Genomic DNA, 6253 nt, shown 5'->3' on the forward strand with positions numbered 1-6253 from the left:
GCTCCTACCTGACCTGATCACCCGAGTCCTGACAGTTTCACTATATGATATATACGTTTCACTATATGATATATGTGTTTCAGTATATGATATATGAGTTTCAGTATATGATACATGCCTTTCACTATGATATATGTGTTTCAGTATATGATATATGCGTTTCAGTATATGACATATGCGTTTCAGTATATGACATATGCGTTTCAGTATATGATATATGCGTTTCACTATATGATATACAAGGGAAAAAAACCTGAAAGGTCCCTAACGGCACCTCATAGTCATAGTAATTTGTGGGATTAGTAACTAAAAAAAATGAAGCTGTTAGACAAAAATAAATGTACAGTACTGCTGACTGCTAAATGTCATGTAGTGGGATTAGCAGACAGTTCCAATAATGGATAATGACAAGGAATACTGTAAATAGGTTTGTGTCTGTCATGTTTTAAATACTTCCGCAACTGTTGCATCATTTCCTTGCTTCAGTAGTAGACACATAAATACTTAAGTATGTGTCATGAGTGAAGAATGCCATTAAATGGTATTCAACTACCCATAAAGTTTCAGAAGTTCTATAGTTCCTAATATTCCCCAAAGTATTGTTTATTCGTTTAGCTCATTGTTCTCATTTGCTGGATAATTTGCTAACAAATGTGTTTGTTGTTGTTTTTGATAATTTAAGCTTTCTCTTGTATATATATTTTTGAAACCCAGAAAACACAGGAAATTTGACTAAAAGCGTATTGGCATGTTCCATACAAGTAATTTTTAAACCAGAGCCTTTCCAAGTCATTGTTAAAAAAAACAAAAAACAAACATTTTTCACTTTGCTACTTTCACCATGCTTTTTTCATATGTGAAAGAACTGATATAGCTCTTTATTTACCTTAGGCATCACCCCGAGTACATGCGTAAACTGTTGGCGCTATATAAATAAAAGATAACAATAATAATAATGCATTGATATGTCAGATTTTTTTGGATGGTCAAAACTGGAACACAAGAGTTTCATATTTTTTTTTCCAAACTTGAAATTATGACAGATCACTTTACTGGGTCGATGTCTCATTTGAGGCACAATAGAGGTGCTATATTTCTCTTTAACCCTATAAAATATATATATATATATATATATCCTTAAAGCATACCCCTTAAATATGTAAAGACACCCTACTTACCTTTCTATGTCACCCACTGCAACCTCATATCTTTTTATGTGGCCTGTCGCAAACACAAATCTAATGTGGACACAGAATATTTTTTTTTCTGTGTTTAGCTGCACCTTTTCACATGTCATGCACATTTGGGATGGTTGGTGCACTCTGGGCTACCTTGAAGAAGAAAGAAAGTTCATCTCTCACTTCTCCTGTGCACATACATACCATGTGTATGGTATGTCAGATATACACTATCACAAGATATCCCCACGTCATGAAAATTCAAAGTAGTTTCAAGTTTTTTACAGAACCAAGAGGGTGCGAATCATGACTTCCACAAACTATTGCTCTTGATTGGCTCTGCAACAGAGCCTAAACTGACTTTGACTTCCAGGATCGTACTATTGAAGATATTATGTTTTTTAAAATGTTATTATTTCTTTCATTCTGTCAATGATGGTGCTTCATAGGAGCACAACATTTATTTCACAACAGTACTGTTGATCCTCTGATCCTCTGATCCTTTATGAACACTTGATGACTTGATGACAAATTGCTATCAGTTCAAGTGAGGGTAAAATGATGTCGCTTGAGGTGACATCCTCTCCCCCAATTGGAGGATCAGAGAGAGGGTGTCACCACAAGCGACACATTTTTACAAAAGTTCCCACCGCTTATTGTTCAGACATGCGGACAAAGATGGAAGATTGACAACTGAAGAAAGAAGAGAAGAGAGAAGGGAGAAGTTACAGAACAGGATGCAGAAGTGAAAGTGGTTGGCAGAGAAGGTAGGGAAAGATTTAGAGAAGGTGAGAAATAGAGTGAACGAGAATGAGTGTGGAGCATGGATGGGACTAATATGTCAATGGGACATGGCATCAACAATATGACGATGGTCTTCCTCGTAACACAGTCACACAAATTACACCTATACTTCCTCTTTGTTGGTGTAAACTGTTTCTACATGTGAATTTGGTGAGCTTTTCTTGGCTCCTGACTTGCCTTGTTCCTGTGACTATGATTTCTATCTGCTGATTTCTTGTTCCTGTCCAGTGAACTTTCAGTTACTGTTCTGGCTCCAACCTAGGATTTGGCTATTGCCTTGCTAATTTCGCTTGGTTCCTGTCCAGTATGTTTTCACTTGCCGACCTGGCTACACCTACTTTTGCTAATCTTGCCAATTTGTCATTGGTTCCTGATTTGGCCTATAGTGACCTAGTCACTACACTTTGTTAGCAAGTGGTCCTGGGCCACCCTGTTACAGATTTTGGCTTTGACTGCCTAACCTCAGGAGAAGTTCCATCACTTCTGTTAAGTGTTACTGTAAAAAGGGTCACTCATTGTCGGCAACCGATCTGCAGCCACTCCCCTGAGTACCCGCAGGACAGTCCTCCGTCGCGTCCACGCTGATCTGGCAGGCAAGTGCAAAGCCCCGCCGGGAGGCTGTCAGTCGTGCTCGCGATTCCGATGACGTCATCAGCGCGGGAACATTTAAACTCAGCCATCGCTACTGCTCATTGCTTGATGTGTTTTCTCAGCAGTTCCTGTTTTGTGAGCTCCTATTTCTTGATTATTACCTCGGCTTGTTTAAATGGACTTTGCTACTTTTCTGGAGACCCTGACCTCGGCTTGTTAACGGACTTTGCTACTTTTCTGGAGACCCTGCCCCCGGCTTGTTTCTTGGATTTTGGCCATGATTGCCTAAACGGTGCTCTCTAGATTTTGACTGCATCTCCGTATACTAGCTCAGTCAGTCTGCCTTTTCCTGCATACCGGACTCCTCTTATATTTACCTCACACTCATGGAGCCTATAGAAGATGTTAGCTTGTGAGACCCACATCAAAAATCTGAACCATCGCATGGACCGGTTTGCCAAGGCTCTCTAGATGTCACGAAACTGGGTCCATACAGACGACTGTAAAGACCCAGAGCGCCCAAAGATTGTGTGCAGGAGTTACGGTGCAGAAACGGAGTTGGACAGGGCTTGGTGCAGGGTGACAGCACTCTCCCGGTGGGCATCTAGGGTTGTGCAGCCACATACCAGCGCCCTGACATAGCAGCGGATGATGATAGAACAAAGCAGAACTTGGCTATATCCTGCAGGTACCCTGGAGCAGACATGAGACATAGCACTGGAATCATGTGCAGGATGCTGCAGGCTGAGAGTATGGAAGTTAAGCAGAGTACAGGAGAAACATAGCAAGCAAGGGGGACAGAGCAAGGAGCATTACCAGACAAGATATACATAATACCTCTACCGGGGATACAAGACAGGACACCCCTTTACCGGGGTTACAAGCCCGGATACCCCTCTACCGGGGATACAAGGCAGGACACCCCTCTACCGGGGATACAAGGCAGGACACCCCTCTACCGGGGATACAAGGCAGGACACCCCTCTACCAGGGATACAAGGCAGGACACCCCTCTACCAGGGATACAAGACAGGACACCCCTCAGGTTAAATCACAGACTGACACACATACAGGAACTAGCCTAGGACTGTATGATAACTATTGGAGATTCCGTCACATCTTATGGCCATAGTATGCTTAGCCCACCACTACGCCAAAGTACTCCAATGACGGTGAGTCCTAACGCTAAACCCAACATACGAAGGTACTAAACAAACCAAACATGAAATCCAAACACATATCAGAGAGACATACCTGTAGACTGAAGACTGAGACAAACAGAACACACGGTTGGGGCACACCTTATAAAGGAAACAGAGCTGAAGCAAAGCGCAAGACTGGAATCAAGGAATCAGAGTTTCAGGACAGAACATACAGAAATCCAGAAATGGACCACAGCAAGACAGGGAAACAAAAGCAAGACAGGAAAACTGTAGCAAGACAGAGATATGCAGCTCCCCAGCCTAGGTAGAATGTGACACCAGACACTTCTAGTCAGAATTGATTTCATTCACACCCATAATTTGGTTCCTTCTGTAACTTGAGACAGTTTTTTGATTTACCAGGTAGGCGTTACATCGCTTCTTCAAGCCTCATTCACTCTCAGATTTCACAATTGCGTTTCGGACTCAGATCACAGAGGTCAACTGGAATGACGAGGCTTCAGTAATGGCTAAAGCATGAGATCGCTGCCCAAGAACTATGACTTAGAGGCACTAATTGCCAAAGTGAACCTATAAAGCTCTTATTGCAGCCTTCTATGCTGGTCTGTCAGAATGGCAAAAGATGAACTGTCCACCAGGGGTTGTCCGGAGAGAGTCAAAGTGCAGGTTTGGAATCCGATGAAGGGGTCTGAGCAGGGTGACTGCCAGACTTGTGCATTTGGATTTTTGCAAATTTACCGGGTTTTCGTATAAAGCCTTGAAAAGAGGCCACATCACCACGAGTCAGATGAAAACATAGCAAAAAGTTCAGAATTCTTGTCCGACATTCATGGGTCCACATTAACTCACAGTCTCTCAATCTCTTACTGTCTCACATTCGCATTCTCGTTAACTCTCACACTGTCTGGATTTTCTTCCTTCTCTGCTGACCACTTCCACTTCTGTTTATCATTTCCGTATCTTCTTCTGCATCCTCTTCTTCTATCTCCATTCTATCAATCCCTAATCTGGTATCTTCTTTCTTCCTCTGCATCTCAGCGGACACAATCCAGCAACCAAAATGGCAGCATTGTAGTGACATCCTCCCTGATCTTCCAATCAAGGAGGAGGACGCCATTGAAACGTCAACTGAGGGCAATATGGCAGCACTTGTAGTGACATCCTCTCCTGATCCTCCAGTCGGAACAGAGGATGATTTTTGCCCTCAGGTAAACTGAGAGCAATATGACAGCGTTTGGGGTGACGCCCTCTCCTGATCCTCCAATCGGGGGAGAGGACAATTTTTGCCCGCAGGTAAACTGAGGGCAGTATGGTCACTGCAACCTCCACCATATTGAACTCAGTTCACGTGAGGACCAAATAAAGGGGCTTACAGTGACATCCTCTCCCACAATTGGAGGATCAGAGAGATTATGCCACTACAAGCACGCGGAAGAAGCAGAAGTGGTAGGGAAACATTTTGAGAGCATGAGAGAGAGTGAATGAGAGTGTGAGAGAGTGAGTGAGAGTGATTGTGAGCACTGGGCAACACATTTCTTTACTGAATGTGTAGGGAATTAAATTTGTTGCCCAAACGCAAATAGGCCAAAAATGAACAAAAAAAATTTGGGGCCCAATTGCACATGTCTAGTGAGTACTGTCCATCAGGTGTTGAGTCCCTGGCTTTGAGGGGCCATGTGCAGATTCCTTTCTAGCTTTGGAAGGTGTCATGATGCACAATCCAGGTCAGAACCCAGATACAGGATAAGCGAAGGGCAGCACGAGAAGCAAGCCAAGGTCAGGGTCACAAGCACAGCAGCAAAATGAGAAACAAGTCAAGGTCAGGGTCACAATCACAGAAGAAAAATGATAAACAATGCAAGGTCAGGTTCATGGGCACAACAGCAAAACAAATAACAAGCCACTGGCAGGGTACCAGCAGAACAGGCTGAAATAATGTTGTAGCACTGAGATGTAGCAAAGGATTGTTACTATAATGCTTCTAATTAGGATCCAAGACAGATGAATAGCTTGGAACAGCTGTTGAGAAGAGTGGTGTCTAAAAGTGTCCTGCAGAGCCAGGGCAGGTAATCATAAAGTTCATGAATGTAAAGAGTTTGTGTCTATGGCTCTCAAGCTTTATAGTCATATGGGAACAGAGGACACTGTAGCTTGTGAAGAGTGTGGTGGTAAGCAGACCGGAATATACACTCTTTGTTATACTTACACGTGATCTGATCACAATACAAATACAAAATCTATTGAACTTTTGCGTTTAACTTTAACATGTTAACCTAATAAATTGCTATGTTATTGCTGATTAATGAGGCAATCATTGATCAGTGTTATCGATCAATGGCCAGCGAACAATCTGGACTTAATCCCTATAATTAACACTATACATGTACACTGACTATAACCTAAACCTAACTTCTCACCGTACCTAAAACTTTCACTATCCACTAACAGTACACCAACACTACTACTTATGCTATGCCATAACCTAACCACTTTATATAATTAGCAAGATATTAAAGT

The sequence above is a fragment of the Sceloporus occidentalis genome, unplaced genomic scaffold (genome assembly GCF_023333645.1).
Source record: "Sceloporus occidentalis isolate IW3139 unplaced genomic scaffold, rSceOcc1.0.p SCAF_18, whole genome shotgun sequence".
Taxonomy (NCBI): Eukaryota; Metazoa; Chordata; class Lepidosauria; order Squamata; family Phrynosomatidae; genus Sceloporus; species Sceloporus occidentalis.